The following is a 16,214-nucleotide window of genomic DNA, read 5'->3' as shown; positions in this document are numbered from 1 at the left end:
GGCTCTGCTATGCTAGTCCATTTTAACCAAACTCCCAGATGCATAACAGCTGTGATGCAGGCTTTCCATTTAATTCCTGCCAGTCTACACTTAGGCTGTAGACTGTAATAAAATGTAACATAGGCCCTGAAGTCTAATTCAAAAACCTTATAAATTAGACACCTAGAACGCCAGGATAAATTTTTCAAAAATAATCAACTATTTGGTTTCATTGGTGCTAACAAATAAAATTGTAATTGACAGTAATTTTTCAACTCATCTCCAAATAGCTCTGGGGCTATGTTCAAGGTACCTGGGAAAAGATGAAAAAGGTGTGTTCCAGTCTCTCTCACCCCCTTACATGTCACCTGCCAGAGCAGCTGTTAAATACCCTGGACCCCCATACAAAACACTTAGAAAATAACTGGCCTAAGCTTATTTGATACTGCTTTCAAAGCATGCAGTTTTTCCTGAGCAAATAAAATTACCAAGACAGACTAAATCAGGAAGAGTATTTAATACAAATAATTACTTTAATGAACCACTTTCCAAGCAAAATGTTCTTGTTTCATCACTTATTTAATTTTTTTTAGGAAAAAATACCCATTTTCACATAAACTCAGTTTTAAGATGAATTTGAAAATAAAGGAAACTTTTGAAAACTACTTACAATCCATAAGCTTAATTAGCTACTGCCCCATTTAGAAATGAGCAGCACATGAAATGGCTTAGCTAGTAAAGGCATTTGATATAAAGACTCATGACTGGTGTTGGATCCCCAAGACCTAAGTGGCAGAAGAGAAATCACTCTCATAAGTTGTCTTCTCATCTCCAGGTATGTTTAGTAGCAAAGGCAAGCCCACACACATGCTAACATCCTCATACATATGTACACACATATAGATACACATAAAGTAAAAAAAACAACACATCAAAAAAATAGTATTTCAAGTATTTTTGCAATGGAGGAGGAGTCACACTCCTTTGGAGACATGGCCACTGGTAGGTCACTCAAGCCCCAGAAGGTGACCCCATACTCATGTGCATATGGGCAGCACTAACTGGACTCAAGAGATTTTGTTCCCTTTTTTTTTTTTTTTTAATACCAAGGAGGACATGAAGTTGTGTGTATGGGGGTGACAGGAACTAGCAAGAGCTGAAGTGAGTTCATGATGGATGGCTATGACCAAAATACATTGTATAGATTATGAAAAAATGTAAAGTTTTAAAATATGATCTAAAATGGAATGAGATTAGTTTAGAATATTGCAGAGAGGGAATCAGAAACTTATATATCCTAAAGAAGCCATACAAGATAGAGGACACGAAAAACATAAGAGAAAGAGGGAACAATTCAGAGGGAGATGTGAAATGAAAACAAGTGGTTAACTTTTCTGGGTCACTGATTACTTACTTGCACAATAAGGATAAAAAATATTCATGGGGGGCGGGTAGAGACATGATTCAGCAATTAAGAACACAGACTTGTCTTGCCCACAGCTGCCTGTACCTCCAGATTGATGGGATTTGATATTCTGGCCTTTGTTAGCTACTGAACACACGCATGTAAAATCCCATACAGAAATACAACACATACACAGAATGAAAAACTATGTTCGCTTATGCATAATGGATATCAAACAAACCACCGTAAAGACCATCAGTCCTACTGGGGTCCATACATCTTAAGTCAACATTTTATTTCCTCAACAATCTTTAATGTTTCCCATCATTGAAGTATTATTAAGACAAACACACATCCTAAAAATGTTTTTATTCAGTGACTCTTCAGTAGAAGTTAGTAGTTTTCTATGTGTGCATTTGTGTGCTTGGTTTTACAGTATGTGCATGTACACACAGGGGTCTGAAGGCATCAATTGCTCTCCACCTTTACATATTGATACAGAAACAGCTCAGGGATTTGAGGCAATACTGATTGGTCTAGTAGCTTCAGGTACCACACCTTGCCGAGGCTTTGCACATGAATGCTAAGGATCCAAACAAGCTTTCATGCTTGTACATCTGAGCCACTTCCCCAGCCCAAAGTTAACAATTACAACTCAATTTTAACAAACATTGTAAATTTCTACCCTACATAATAAATGTTCTGGGGAGCTGCCTACAGCACTTTCAGAATATGGAGTTATAGTGAAAGGGGTTCATCTTTCAATTTTCACACTTGGTATTCCCTTTAAAGCTAGCAATAAACTTTGTTTTTCTTTTGAGACTTGGTTTCTCTGTGTAGCCCTGGTTGTCCTGTGACTCAGGGGGGAGGCCAGGCTGGCCTAGATCTCAGGGAGCCATCTGCCTCAGCCTCCTCCTGAGTGCTAGGATTAAAGGTGTGTGCCAACATGCCTGGCCTAGCAAGAAATCTTTTTTTTTTATTTTATTTTATTTTATTTTATTTTATTTTATTTTATTTTATTTTATATAACCAAGTCCATTTAAATGAAAACAAACATTCATAGACAATATTTGGGAATTTGGACGTCATTCTTTCCAAACTACTTCCTGCTGGTAAGGGGCGCTGTCATGGGGGATTCGAAGAAGATTCAGAAATCCTGGTTGTAGTGCTTTGTCCAGCTGTTTTGAATGTAGAATCACCTGGTATTCTGTTTCAGGTGGTCTGGCTTGATCAACCCACATTAGTCTGGAAGGAAAAATCTTAAAGCAACATTTTTTAAACGCGGACTGAGTTAGTTAAAGGTAAATTAAAACAAAAGTAATTATGATAGCTTGAAAAGGAAACCTTGGAATTAATTTGATAGTATGCCTAGTGGACAAACTGGGCAATTTGTATACTAGGTAAGAAGGACAATAATGGATTATACTCTATATTAACATTTTAAAAATCCCTACAAATCTACATAAGTGACCAATGAAAAAATAAATAAAAGAGAAGAGAATGCTACTTTCCAACATTATAATGACTAATAAAGCTAAATGTCATCTCATAATCTTCAGAGAAAACATAATTCAAAGTATAATTATCAATGAATCTTGAGTGGAATTTGATAGAGAAGCAGAGGAGTAGACTCTGATAAAGAAAATTAAACACTAAATCAGAATTATTATTGACATTTTGAGTCAAATTAATTGATTAATGTGTGTGTGCATACAATGTGTGTGTGCAGGTGTCCAAGAGGCAAGAAGAGAATGTCAGTGCTAGGACCTGAACTCTGTTCCTTTAGAAGGGGAGAAAGTGCTCTTTAATTGCTGTCTTTGACCACAAGAATAACTTTTTTTTTTTTTTTTTTTTTTTTTTTTTTTTTTTTAGAGCAGAGATAAACTTCTAAATAAAATAGGAAAAATACCCCTTAAATCTTCTTAGGATATAGAGATTTAGTTCATACACTCTTTGGTCTGTTCCCTTCCTTTTGTTGGTAGTATTATACCTGGAACATTTATGTAATACTTAAACATTAACTCAGTGCTATAAACTTTATTTAGTACTCTGTGACAATCGCTCAAAACTTTTATATATCATTACACATTAATTCTCACCAACATCTTTAAAGGCCAGTAATAGTGTTAAATAGGGCTGGGATCACACGACTGGCAAGGAGATGTAGGACTTAAACTTGGGTGTATATGAATGCAAAGCATTCCCAAATCAGCAAACAGTTGTTGAAGTTGAGACACAGCAGGTCTCATCTCTGCCCTGTCTCTGCTCATTACTGAAGCTGCTGCTGCCGGCTGCAGCTCTTTACACAGTCCTGTGGAAAGCACAGGCTTTGAAGCGAAAAAACAACGTCTGCATCAATCTTCCACAAAGATTTTGATCAGTTTATAATCTTTGATTCTCATTTTCCTCCCTGGCAAAATAATGGTTCATAATTCTATGGGACTGAAGCTCATAAGATTTGGAGACTATGCCACAACAGAAAGTTGTGATCCTTTCCATCCTTTTAAAATGACAATTTCTGTTTTGTTCTTCTACCTCAGAGTACACATATCTGATTATTTTGATTTAATTACCTAAGTAATTATAATCCTACATCTAAATTGTATTTAGATCTATGAGATTCAGAGCAATTCCATTAACTCTTGCTAAGAAAATATAATTAGAAGATGTAAGAGAAGCTAACTGCCTAGGCTGATACACCATACCTAAATATTAAGTGGCAAAGAAGAAAATTATTTTGTAACAATTCAGTGCAACAAAAATATTTTTGACATTTAGGTTCCACAAACATCTTTTAAAATAATTTTACTGCTTTTATTCCTCGTGTGTGTGTGTGTGTGTGTGTGTGTGTGTGTATATGTCTTGAGCACATGTGACCAGGATCAAAGTGGGCATCAGATGTTCTGGTACTGGAGTTACAGAATTCCATTAGTATGTTTCCAATAATGGGTATGAAAACTTTGTTAGTCAAGAGTGTCATTTTAGAAGTACCATGAAGATACATTTGCCATTTAACAAAAAATTTCTATGTAGTACTAACACTCTCATATCATAAATAATCTGGATTTTAAAGTGCTATTAATGTATCAATTGTTAAAAAATAGCATTTTTGATACATTAATAGCATTTTAAAATTGTTCACAGCTGCATTATTTGTAATAACTAGAACCTGGAAGAAACTTAAATGCCCCTTAACTGAAGAATGGATGGAGAAAATGTGGTACATTTACACAATGGAGTACTACTCAGTGGGGGGGGGAATGAAATCTTAAAATTCGCAGGCAAATAGATGGAACTAGAAGAAACCATCCAGAGTGAGGTAACACAGTCACAAAAAGACAAACACAGTATGTACTCACTCATAACTCATATATGGATTTTAGACATAGAGCAAAGGATTACCAGCCTACAATTCATACTGCCAGAAACGCTAGGGAACAAGGAGGACCCAAGAGGAGGCGAAAGGGACAAGATCTCTTGAGCAAATAGGGAGCATGCGGGGAGGGGAGAGAGAGTTAGGAGAAAAAGTAGGGGAGAAGAGGGAAGAAGAGGGCATGAGGGAGCAGAAAGACTGAGTCAGGGAAAGAATAGAGTAGAGCAAGAAAAGACATATCATAATAGAGGGAGCCATTGTAAATTTTAAGAGAAATATGACACTAGGGAGATGTCTAGAGATCTGCAAGGATGACCCCAATTAACAATCTAAGTAATAATGAAGAGGCTACCTTAAATGCCCTTCCCTGATAATGAGATTGATGACTATCTTAAATGCCATCCTAGAGCCTTTATCCATAGCTGATGGAAGCAGAAACAGTCACCCACAGCTCAACACTGAGCTGAACTAATGGAATCCAGTTGCAGAAAGGGAGGAGTAATGAGCAAAGAGTAAAAGTCAGGCTGAAGAAACCCACAGAAACTACTGACCTGAACAAGGGGGGGGGGGTCATGGACCCCAGTCTGATAGCTGGGAAAGCAGTATAGGACCGACCTAGACCCCCTGAATGAGGATGTTAGTTAGGAGAACTGGGCAGTCTATGAGGCTTCTGGTAGTGGATCAGTATCCCTAGTATACAAATGGGCTTTGGGAGCCCATTCCACATAGAGGAAGGACCTAGGCCCTGCTCCAAATGATATAACAGACTTTGAAGATCCCTCATGGAAGGCCTCACCCTCCCTGGGGAACATGAAGGGGATAGGATGGGGGTTGGGAGGAGGACAGGAGAGGAGGGGAGGGTGAGGGAACTGGGATTGACATGTAAAACAAGGTTGATTCAAATTTAAATAAAAAAATTATCATAATAAAAATATAGTATTTTTTAAAATCAGTATTTCACTGCACAGCCCAAGCTGACTTCAAACTTGCCACCATCTTTGAGTCTTAGCTTCCTGTATGACATATATATATATATGTAACCATACTGAGATCAGTGTTTTCAGGCTCTTTATAAGATAGGGAAGTGCTATTTAGCCCATGATGGCCTCAGATTTTGGATCCTCTTGCCACATCCTCCCATAGGTGCTGGAATTATAGGTCTGCACTATTACTCCTGAATTATGTATTATATTATGGTGATTATTTAGATATAATTCTACTAAAATAATAAGTTTGGAGTACATGGAGCATAAAATTTTTTATTCATTTTAATTCATTTTTATCATAAAGCTTAATCATCAAATTAACAAAGCTAATTTGGGATTAATAGAAAATAGATAGTTTAATAGATATAATATATACATATATGTATGTGAATATATGTATATACAATATATGTGTATACATTTGTTTATAGTTCTTTGGTAACTACCTGCTAAAAACAACATGGGAATACACAAAACAGGGTCACATTTCCAACATGTAAAATGAGAATGGCTTCTCCTCTATGTACTAAGATCAGCTGATTTCACACAAGGGACTAAATGGATAAATTCATCACCAGCCATATATAAAGTGCTCATCAATTATTATTTTGTCTGGCTTAATAAATGAGAAGCACTGATTGAAAAACTTCAAACTGGGTATGTAGCTCATTTGCAGAGCGCTTACCTAGTGTACACAGGCCCTAGGTTTCAATTCCCAGCACCAGACAGAGACACAGAGAAAAAAATTTAACAAAAGCTTTAAAGAGAGTTGATCAAGTGTGTAAGACTGGTGTGGTTTATTGAAAAGTAATTATCTTGGGTTTTAACACATTCACCTAATTGTTAAAAAACCTTATGAACCATCTGTGACATCAGTTAACTCATTATATCTAGAAAGACAGTCAAGGATAACAAATCCTTAAGGATACAAATCCTAACATGATGTCTTAACTGTTTATACAGAATGCACTAATAATTGGATTAAGACATAAGTGGGGCTGGTGGGTTTTTCCCCTCAGGCCTTGGGAAGCGCTTCCAGGTTGCTGCTTGCTGCCGGCTCTTGGCGCAATGAGGAAACTGAGGCCCAGAGAGGTTAAGTGTATTGGCCAAAGTCAAACAGCTAGTAAGTGATGGAGCCAGGACTCAAACTCAGCTTAGGAGCCATGTCCACCTTGTTCCCTTCCCTATTCTCTCGTGTGACTAAGACTCTGTGGTTTAATCTGGATCGACCCTGTGTGGAGGAGACAGAGATGCAATAGCAGGAGCAGCAGCATCAGGCCTGGCTCCAAAGCATCGCAGAGAAAGACAACAACCTGGTACCTATTGGCAAGCCAGCCTCAGAGCACTACGATGATGAGGAAGGAGATGATGAAGATGATGAGGACAGTGAAGAGGATTCAAAAGATGATGAGGACATGCAGGACGTGGATGAGATAAATAACTATAATGAGTCACCTGATGATGGAGAGGTCAATGAGGTGGACATGGAAGGCAACGAACAGGATCAGGACCAGTGGATGATCTAGGTAGACAAGCCAAGGTGGCCTCAGGGTGATTCCAGGCCACCCCAACTTATCTTGCATCCACGGCCTTAGCCCCTCAGCTGGCAGAACCAGCTTGTGGCTGTAGTGTCTAAAGCTTTCCCTCAGGCACTTTCTCAGCTGCTGCCAGGATAAGGACTTCTTGGGCCCTCCCAGGCCATCAGTCTTCCTTTGAGTCCCTAGAGCCTGAACCCATCCCACCTTCCTGGCTGGTACCTCATTCCTTGGTTGCCAGGTGTAGTCCCTTTCTTACCCTCTTTAATAAAGACACAGGACAGATTCTCACCCCCCCAAAAAAAAGATATAAGTGGGAAAAGTACTATTTGTGTGCCTCTTAATGATTAAAGCAAGATAATGTAGGACTGGGGGTGTAGCTCACAGGGTACTTGTTTGGTATGTCTGAGGCATTCAATCAACAGTAGAAAAAAATAAAACAAAAAGACAATGAATACTTAAAAGGCAAAATAGTGAAATTGGTATTGCTGTACATAAACTAATATAATCAGGACTGCTTCAAATACGTCTAACACATGTAGAAATGGATTTAGTCAATATCTTAAAACTAGACTAAGCCTAATTAAATCACCTAATTTTATATACACTTGTTTCTACTAAAATAGTAAGATAAATATTAGCAGTAACAGTTTAATTGCACAGTGAACAACTATTTAATGGAAAAGCCAATTTAAAAATCAAGACGTTAAGTACTAAAGTCTTGGGTTTTTTATTGTGTTGAAACTGGAAACCATGGAGTATTGCTTTAGAGCAATGGAGTGTTTTTGGCATTAACACAGTGAAGGGGGAGTTTATAGCTTCAATTATTTCATAGTTTGCTATCTTTTAAGCCTACATGCCATAAAGTGGGGGGAAACTACAAATCTGCCATGATCTCAACCAAGACAATGCACACAGAAATATTTTTTAAATGGAAAAGCACTACATAACCACTGGATCCATTTTTCAAAACAGTTGAATGTGAAAACCCTAAAGCCAAGCACACTGGACAGACATAACATTTGGATGTATTTTTCTCATAGAAGGAAAGCAGCCCAGGGCTGGAAAATGGCTTGGCAGTTAAGGGTACAGACTGCACTTGCAGAGGACCCAGGTCATATTCCCAGCACCCAGGTGGCAGCTAACAATGGTGTGCAACCCCATTTCCAGGGGAACTGATGCCCTCTTCTGGCATCTGTGTGTACTGCATACACATAGTACATACATAGACATGCAGACAAGATGCAACACACACATAAAATACATTTCAAAAAATAAAGAGAAATTTTCACTTTAAAAAATCTTTTGTAAAGGAATTTTCAAACCTAAAAAACATTACAGAGCAATTAGCAATAATGATATTGATTAAAATAACAGTTTTCTATACAATTTATTTCCAGTAAATGGCTACATTTCTTTAAATAATGGTATTTTTGACTGTCATTTTTCACTCACCGTGTTTGTGTGTGTGTGTGTGTGTAGAGAGAGAGAAAGAGAGAAATACATATTTCTGTTCTTTTCAAAATAATAGACTATTTCTCTGAAGAACAAAATAAAAATTATTTTATTAGTAGATCTTAGACACCTAATATAAAGCCTGCCTGTTAAACACTGAACAGTTTGAACAGTTTAATCAAAATGTTCCTATATAAGCTGGGTGGTGATGGTGAAAACCTTTAATCCCAGCACTCAGGGGGCAGAAACAGGCAGATCTCTGAGTTCGAGGCCAGTCTGGTCTACACAGTGAGTTGCAGGACAGCAAGGGCTACACAAAGAAACCCTGTATCAAAAAGAAAAAAACAAAACAAAACAAAACAGCTCCTATATAACTGAATATCAAAGTATAAGCATAAGGAAAGGTAGCTGCACTAATGCCTTTGTGAAATTTCACTGAGCTGAGCATTTGGGTGGCACATGCTGTGGAGGAAATTAATGTCCTAGAGTTACTATTGCTATGATCAAACACCATGACCAAAAGCAACTTGGGAAGGAAAAGGTTTATTTGGTTTTTACTTCCACATCACTGTCCAGCACTGAAGATAGTCACACAGGGTAGGAAGCTGGAGGCAAGAGCTGATGCAGAAACTATGGAGGGGTGCTGCTTTTTGGCTTGTTTACCATGGCTTGCTCAGCCTGCTTTCTCCTAGAACCCAGGACCAGCAGCTCAGTGACAGAGCCATTCACAAGGGGCTGGAACCTCCCACTAATTAAGAAAACACCAGACAGCTGGATCTTGTGGAGGCATTTTCTTAGTCGAGGCTCCCTACTTTCAGGTGACTCTGACTTGTGCTAAGATGACATAAAACTAGCCAGCATATCTAAATGAGGAATATAGTTCATCTTTCAATTAAAATCTACACAGTGGCAACAGAAATACAAGAGTCTCTCAAATTCACATTCTAATTCCTTATTTTCCCACAGCCAATCTCATTCCACATAAAGTTATTTCTGAGCTGTGTTAAGTAATACCTATGTGACAACTGACAGAACATGAATAGTTGCATTTAAATAGTCATTGTAACACTCTAGATTTTTTTCATTTTTTTTTACATCTAAGAGTGGAAATGAAATCTATAACCATCCTATTTCAGATAAAGTGCAAATATATTTACAGACATTTATGTTTAAAATACAAATTTGACTAAATGTTAAAGAAAGGAAAGTCACATATCTTTTAAAAAGCTTTTTCTCAAACAGACAGTAACAACCCAATGTTTGGTTATTTTGGGTTTTAAAATCTTCAGGTGGTGTGAAGTGGTATTAATGGCAGAACAAAGTGGGTGAGTCTGTGAGAAAATACTTTCTGTATTTTATTCAGAATCAGATTGGCAAGCTATAATTTATGCCTGGACATCCAAAAGAACAGACCACCAAAGTTGTTTAGAATAGACTAGTGAAAAAAAAATTAAAAGCACCTGATAACCAATCATACTCCTAAAATTCTGAGTCCACAATTTCAGAGAAATTAAAGAAGGTAAGTCCACAAGGTGGGCTTTCTAAAGAGAAAGGGGAAACAGTTAAGTACTAAGAGGTCACAAGGCACATTAAACACATAAAAGCCCCACTCATTAAATGTAGAGATCTGGTCCTGCAAGAGCAGTTTTCCTTACTAAAAGGCATACCATTTGTGGGTTATTTTAATTCAAAAAGATTTACAATATTGCCTTGTTTTCTAAGGTTCGCCCCAAACTCACCTCTTTAATTTCTTCCTACAAGTGCTAGCAAAATAACATTTAAATAAAAAGAAATGTAAGAAAATAAAGACACGCTATGCAAACATAACCACAAATCTGAGAAGTTTAGGCGTATTTAATTTCTTCAGTCTGCTTTGAGTTATGTTTTAACTCGTAAACACGGTTAATGTATCATATTGCTTAAGGATACCAATTTTAATTAAATTAGCTCTCCTTTTAAAAAAATTACTTATTTACGGAGCATGACTGCATCAGCACCCACGATGGCACATTCCAGCCCACCTCCTCAATGTGCATTACCTTAAGTAGTGAAGCAAACTACTGAGAGTAACCTGAACTAGGGGGAGAGTCAGAAACAAGTTGATCTGAACTAGGCTCCTTCCTTAATAAGTTGTGAACCTGGGCAAGTCTCTTAAATTTAAGTCTGTTTCCTTATGTGTAAAAAGTGTTCCGAGCTTGATACCCCAGATCTTTTTCAGCTATACACTGTATTTCTTTGCTTTCAGGGATTCTTGCAATTAGTAAAGAAATATAAGACATCCAAGTAGGACACCACAAGTAAAATTATCTGTTTGCAGATGTGAACTTACATGCAGAAAACACTAAAGATCCTGCAAAACCAAAAGTAAAACTGTGAACTAAAATTCACAAAAGGAGTCACATCCATATTAAAGATTCCTTTACAATACTAATGGGTTGGAATTTTGTGATTATGGAGAGTTGAACTGTAGCATATCCAGAATCAAATTATCCTGAACTATTTTTAACCCCCTAATAGTCATCCATTGCCAACATGTATCTGATCTAACATCCTTGTGACTGTCACATGAAACCTTTTGAAATGTATTAGAGCAATGTAACAGAACAACAGCTTTTACCAAACCAACCAAAAAGCTAAGCATGTATCAGATGACATCTGAAACATGTGGAAGAGATTTCCTTGATTATCATAACTCACCTTCCTTATGTTTTATCCTGTATTTGAAAAGTGCCTTGACCTAGACTTTCTTTTGTTCCATAGCTATAAAAATGCCACAAAACCAAAACATGATGAAACATGGTATTTGCAGTAACGTGAATCCATGTTCTCAGACTACCAGAGTCATGTTTGGCTCCAGAATAAACTATCTTTTATTCTCTTTGAAGTGAGAGCTGTGTTTTTGTGTCAAAACAAACAGACAAACAAAACAAAAACAAAAACCAAACAAACAAAAAACCAAAACCCTTAGAATTAACAAATGACTTCAGCAAAAGGCAGGATGCACAGTACAGGCAAAACTACAACAGAATTGTACTTTTATATACTAATGAACAATCTCAAAAATAAATTAAGAAAAAAATTTCACCTATAAGAATACAATATTTAGGAATCAATTTATCCACAGTTCTACAATGAAAGGAACAAATATTGCTGATAGAAGTTAAAGGCAAATAAATAGAAATATAGTCATACTCATGAATTCGAAAACTTAATATACTACATAAACTTCAATACTGCATAAAAAGCAATCTACATGATACTGCTTACATGAAGTACTTAGAGTAGGCAAGATCATAGAATGTAGAATGGGATTACCAGGAACTGGGAAAGGCACAGGGATCAGGCAGTTGGTGGCACAGACTGTTAGCTTTATGAGAGGTAAGGAATTATGGAGAAATGGAAGTGATCACATGCTACTATGAATATATTTAATTCCATTGGTCTGTATATTTTAAACTAGACGAGATGATACATTTTGTTTTATGTACATTGTTTTATTGCAACTGAAAACTAGAAAAACAATTCCACTATTGCATAAAAACAAAGGAAAGAGAAATAATACCTAAAATTGAATAACATAAAAAGATGGTGGAGATGGTTTGTATATTTAGCACCCATGCTTCCCACTTCTTGTTTCTCCACCCCCATGACAGTTATAAATAGCTAAGCAGTATGGCCAGATAAAAGCTAAGTTTGGTTTACTTGTTAAATCTGGTTCCTTTATACAAATCTTTAAACAATCCTATGTTCTTTATTATTGAAGAATGTGTAAATGCATAATTCCAGAACTAAGCTTCTGGAATTTTGTTGCCCAAACTTGAACTGCATATATTTGTTTTACATCTATGAATTTGGATAATAATTTACAAATGAATAAGGAGTTATAGTATCTTTCAAACCTGGGAAGAAGCATAGGCAATTTTATATTGAGCCTTAGCACAAACAGTGCCATAACAAACCCTTAAGCCAGAACCTTTGGCTCCCAATAAGCTTTTATGGTTTATTGGTAAAGGGTGTACTGGGGAAGTGCAATGAAGTGTGTAGGTAGAAGGTGGTGCCTGCTAATGCAGGACAATAAACCAGTGAATATGGGAAGGAAAGAGAAGGGAAGAGAAGGGAAGGGAAGGGAAGGGAAGGGAAGGGAAGGGAAGGGAAGGGAAGGGAAGGGAAGGGAAGGGAAGGGAAGGGAAGAGAAGGGAAGAGAGCTGCCAATCTGTACTGCTGAGAATCAAAGGCAATCTGACAAGATTAGGAATCACCTTTACAAGCAAAACACATTTTGACTTTCTTGTAACCCATGGATAGCAGGGTTACTTTGACTTTTTTTTTTTAACCTATGTTTTTATCTGATTACACTCTAACCTATACAAAACACCATAAACTAATTCATCTTAAGTACTAAAGGAATGCTACTTAGATAAATATAAGTATACTCAAAGCAGTTTTATTTACTTTTGTAAAACCCTCAAATAATATAACTTTAAAGGCCATCAAAATATTATGTGTCGTTATTGTTAAGACACTTGAATACAATTATGTCTTCAAAAGTCCAAGACCATACTTGGGTGTGCACCCTTTTTCTTAAAACCCTTTCCCTCTTTCAATGGGCTACTTTAAATTAATAAACCTTGCTTCATCCTGTGGTGTTTTTTTTTTCTGTTGTTGTTGTTTTTGGATTGGGTTTTTTTTCAGTATAGTTAAAAATATTTAGGCTTCATTTAAGGAGAGGTCTCTAAAAAGCACTTGTTGGGCTGATAGAAGTGGCAATATGGGGGGGGGGTTATAGCTCATTCTACTATCTGCTCCCACTCACAAATGCCATCTAGTGCTTTTTTTTTTTTTAAATTTCAAAATACATTTCCAAAACACACTTCTCCCACCCCTATTTGATCACATGGGTTTAACACAAATTTTGCTACTGACCTGCATTTTATCTGTACCCACCCCTAGCCTTTTCCTAACTGCTTCCCTTTTCAAAAAGCTATCTTTGATACATTCATTTTAACCCAATTCCAGCTGTATAATAGGGCATTAGCTAAGAAATACACAATCTCCAGTTGTGATATCTAGACTCTAAAAACACAAACATTCCTTTCAGACACTCTATTCTTCAGGAAATATTAAATAATACTCTTAAGGATAATCGATATAAAACTATTTTTCAGGAAGGGTCTGTGTTAGTACAGGTTTACATATTCACAATCAGACTTTTTTCCCCCTCAGTTATTCTTACTTATTAGCTATTTTAACTGCTAAAAGTTATCAGCCACAGTATCTGTGCCAGTGCCTTGAAAATGGCTTTTGGAGATATTGCCTCTTGAGCTTTGGGGCTGTATTATCTCTGACTCTCTAATGTAGGTTGGATGTAAGACTCCTAACAAATACTATGTATTAACAGTGATAGGGTATCACTTCAAATTACAGGTACCTTCCTTCAATTTGGATGCTTTTCCTGGATTGTCTGTGGTAGGGGAAATCAACTGCCATTCTTTCATACAGGCACCCAATTGGCAGAGAATCTAGGCCAACCAGCAACCATGTGAATGCCCTTGAAAGTAGATCCTTACTCTACCTCGAAGAAGTCTTTCAATAACATCACAGTTCCCAACTACAGCTTAACTGATACCTCAGGAAACAACCTGAACTACTCTGTTAAATGTTGCCCTAATTCTTTACTCAAAGAAACCAAGATAAAACATGTTTGCTGTTTTAAGCTGTATTAAATTTGGGAATAACTATTAATCAGCAGTACATAACTAATAAAGTAACTCAGATAATTGTACATTTAGACAAACTTTATAAACATGGACTTTCTGAATTAACCTGAAAAGAACAAATCTATTTATTCTTTATTCTAAGACTATTTTGTAAACCACTTTCACAAAGGTAATAGGAAGTTTCTCTCTAGTACCAAACTCCAAACATTAAAGGAAAGGGAAGGGAGCTTAGTGGGATGCTGCATATCCATGTTCTCAGCCTTGGGAGGCCAGGTTGGAAGGATTACTAGCTGGGGACAGTCGGGGCTACACAGTGAATTCTATGCTAGGCTGGAGTAAATAGGAGACCCTGTCTTAAAATAAATGGAAAAAGGGAGTGCAAATGTGAAATGAAAAACAAATTATATCCAATTGCAGTAATAAAGGCAATGTTTTGACCACAGCACAGGGAGTCCTTAAAATAAATGTTTGGCTTGTAAACCATGTAGCCAGAATCATTAATTAGTTAGTAAATACATAACACAAACTTAAAATATATCCAACAGAAAGTGCAAATTGATATGGGTTTTTATCTGGACAGCAATATGTATTAAGTATATACCATGTCGGAAGTGTAGACTAGCCACAGAAAAACATTAACCAATTTTATAGTCCAATTGGCGCCTGTAGCAACTAGCAAAAAGCAGTGACCCTAAACTATATATATATATATATATATATATATATATATATATATACATATATACATATATACATATATACATACATACATATATATATATATACACACACATACATACACACACACACACACACACACACACACACACACATATATATTTGGATTCTTATTTTTGGGATGTCGAAAAAAAAAAAACGTGTGCCTGGGCACCCAATCAGACAATAACCACCACAAAAGCAACACATAAAACTGTAGAAAGTAGCCTTCACCGTTTGCCTTCGTTCTTTGAGGACCACATCGTGTCTCTACTCCCAAGTCCCAAGTTGACCTCTATAGGAATGGCCTAGAAACAGAAGAAACCTATGCCCGCCTCTTGACACCAATGCACAGTTTTCATAAGCCACCGTCGCTGTCACTCAAAATGTCTCAGCATGCCATTGGTCCTAAACTATTGCTTACACCCCCACCACCCGGTGCTGCCAAGTGGTAAGCACCCCTAGTTTTTATTTCCGAGCAGAAAGGTGAAAGTGTACAAGGCGAAAGAGGCAAGGCATTGGAAGTATCCGGGCCGACGCTAGTACCTGAGCGACCTGCGATCTCCACCGCCGCCGCGACGACTCAGCCTCTGGGCGGGTGCTGTCAGCCGAAAAGAAGATGGCTCAGCCGGGAACTGATGCCCAAGCCATGGAGATGCCTGTGCAGAACGCACGCGTTCACGCTGGAGAACACGACGGCTGCGAGAGTGCCAGAAACAGCCGCAGCCGCCAGCGAACTCACAGCACCTCAGCCTGCAGAAGCCGGAGTGGCAGACAGTGCAAGTTTTTGACGTTTCCTATTGTTGCCGGAAGTGACGTCGGGGAGCGGGCCCACAAAGAATAAGGATTTCACTTTCGCTGCTTCTGATTCGCCATAAGGTCTTTATTTCTCGTTTCTCCTGATGAACGACTATTGTTCACCAGAGTCATGCCAGTTTGAGACATGACACTTAATGTAAGTCGTATAATTGATAAGGTTCTCATGGGAAACAAGTCTCCCGAGGAAGGCGCGCGAACGGAGTGTGGAATCTGCACCGAGGAATCTCA

At 37.5% G+C, this 16,214-nt stretch overlaps 1 protein-coding gene and 1 pseudogene across 2 annotated transcripts in view; one reads left to right on the top strand and one right to left on the bottom strand.

Annotated features, from left to right (window-relative positions):
* The window catches only part of Fbxo8 (F-box protein 8), a 44,953-nt gene extending 29,077 nt beyond the window's left edge, over nt 1–15,876 (bottom strand). Inside the window, exon 1 of one of the 2 annotated variants that reach the window (XM_051182442.1) lies at nt 15,714–15,876. The gene's annotated coding sequence lies outside the window, so the exon portion shown is untranslated. Of the gene's footprint in view, nt 1–15,401; nt 15,452–15,713 lie in introns of those variants that run through there. The other variant, XM_051182443.1, reaches the window with a different exon arrangement.
* Nucleotides 6,792–7,554, top strand: LOC127220569 (anaphase-promoting complex subunit 15-like; annotated as a pseudogene).
* Nucleotides 15,877–16,214: the final 338 nt, after the last annotated feature.

Source organism: Phodopus roborovskii, unplaced genomic scaffold (genome assembly GCF_943737965.1).
Source record: "Phodopus roborovskii unplaced genomic scaffold, PHOROB, whole genome shotgun sequence".
Classification (NCBI taxonomy): Eukaryota; Metazoa; Chordata; class Mammalia; order Rodentia; family Cricetidae; genus Phodopus; species Phodopus roborovskii.
This window is presented reverse-complemented; position numbering and strand designations above follow the sequence as displayed.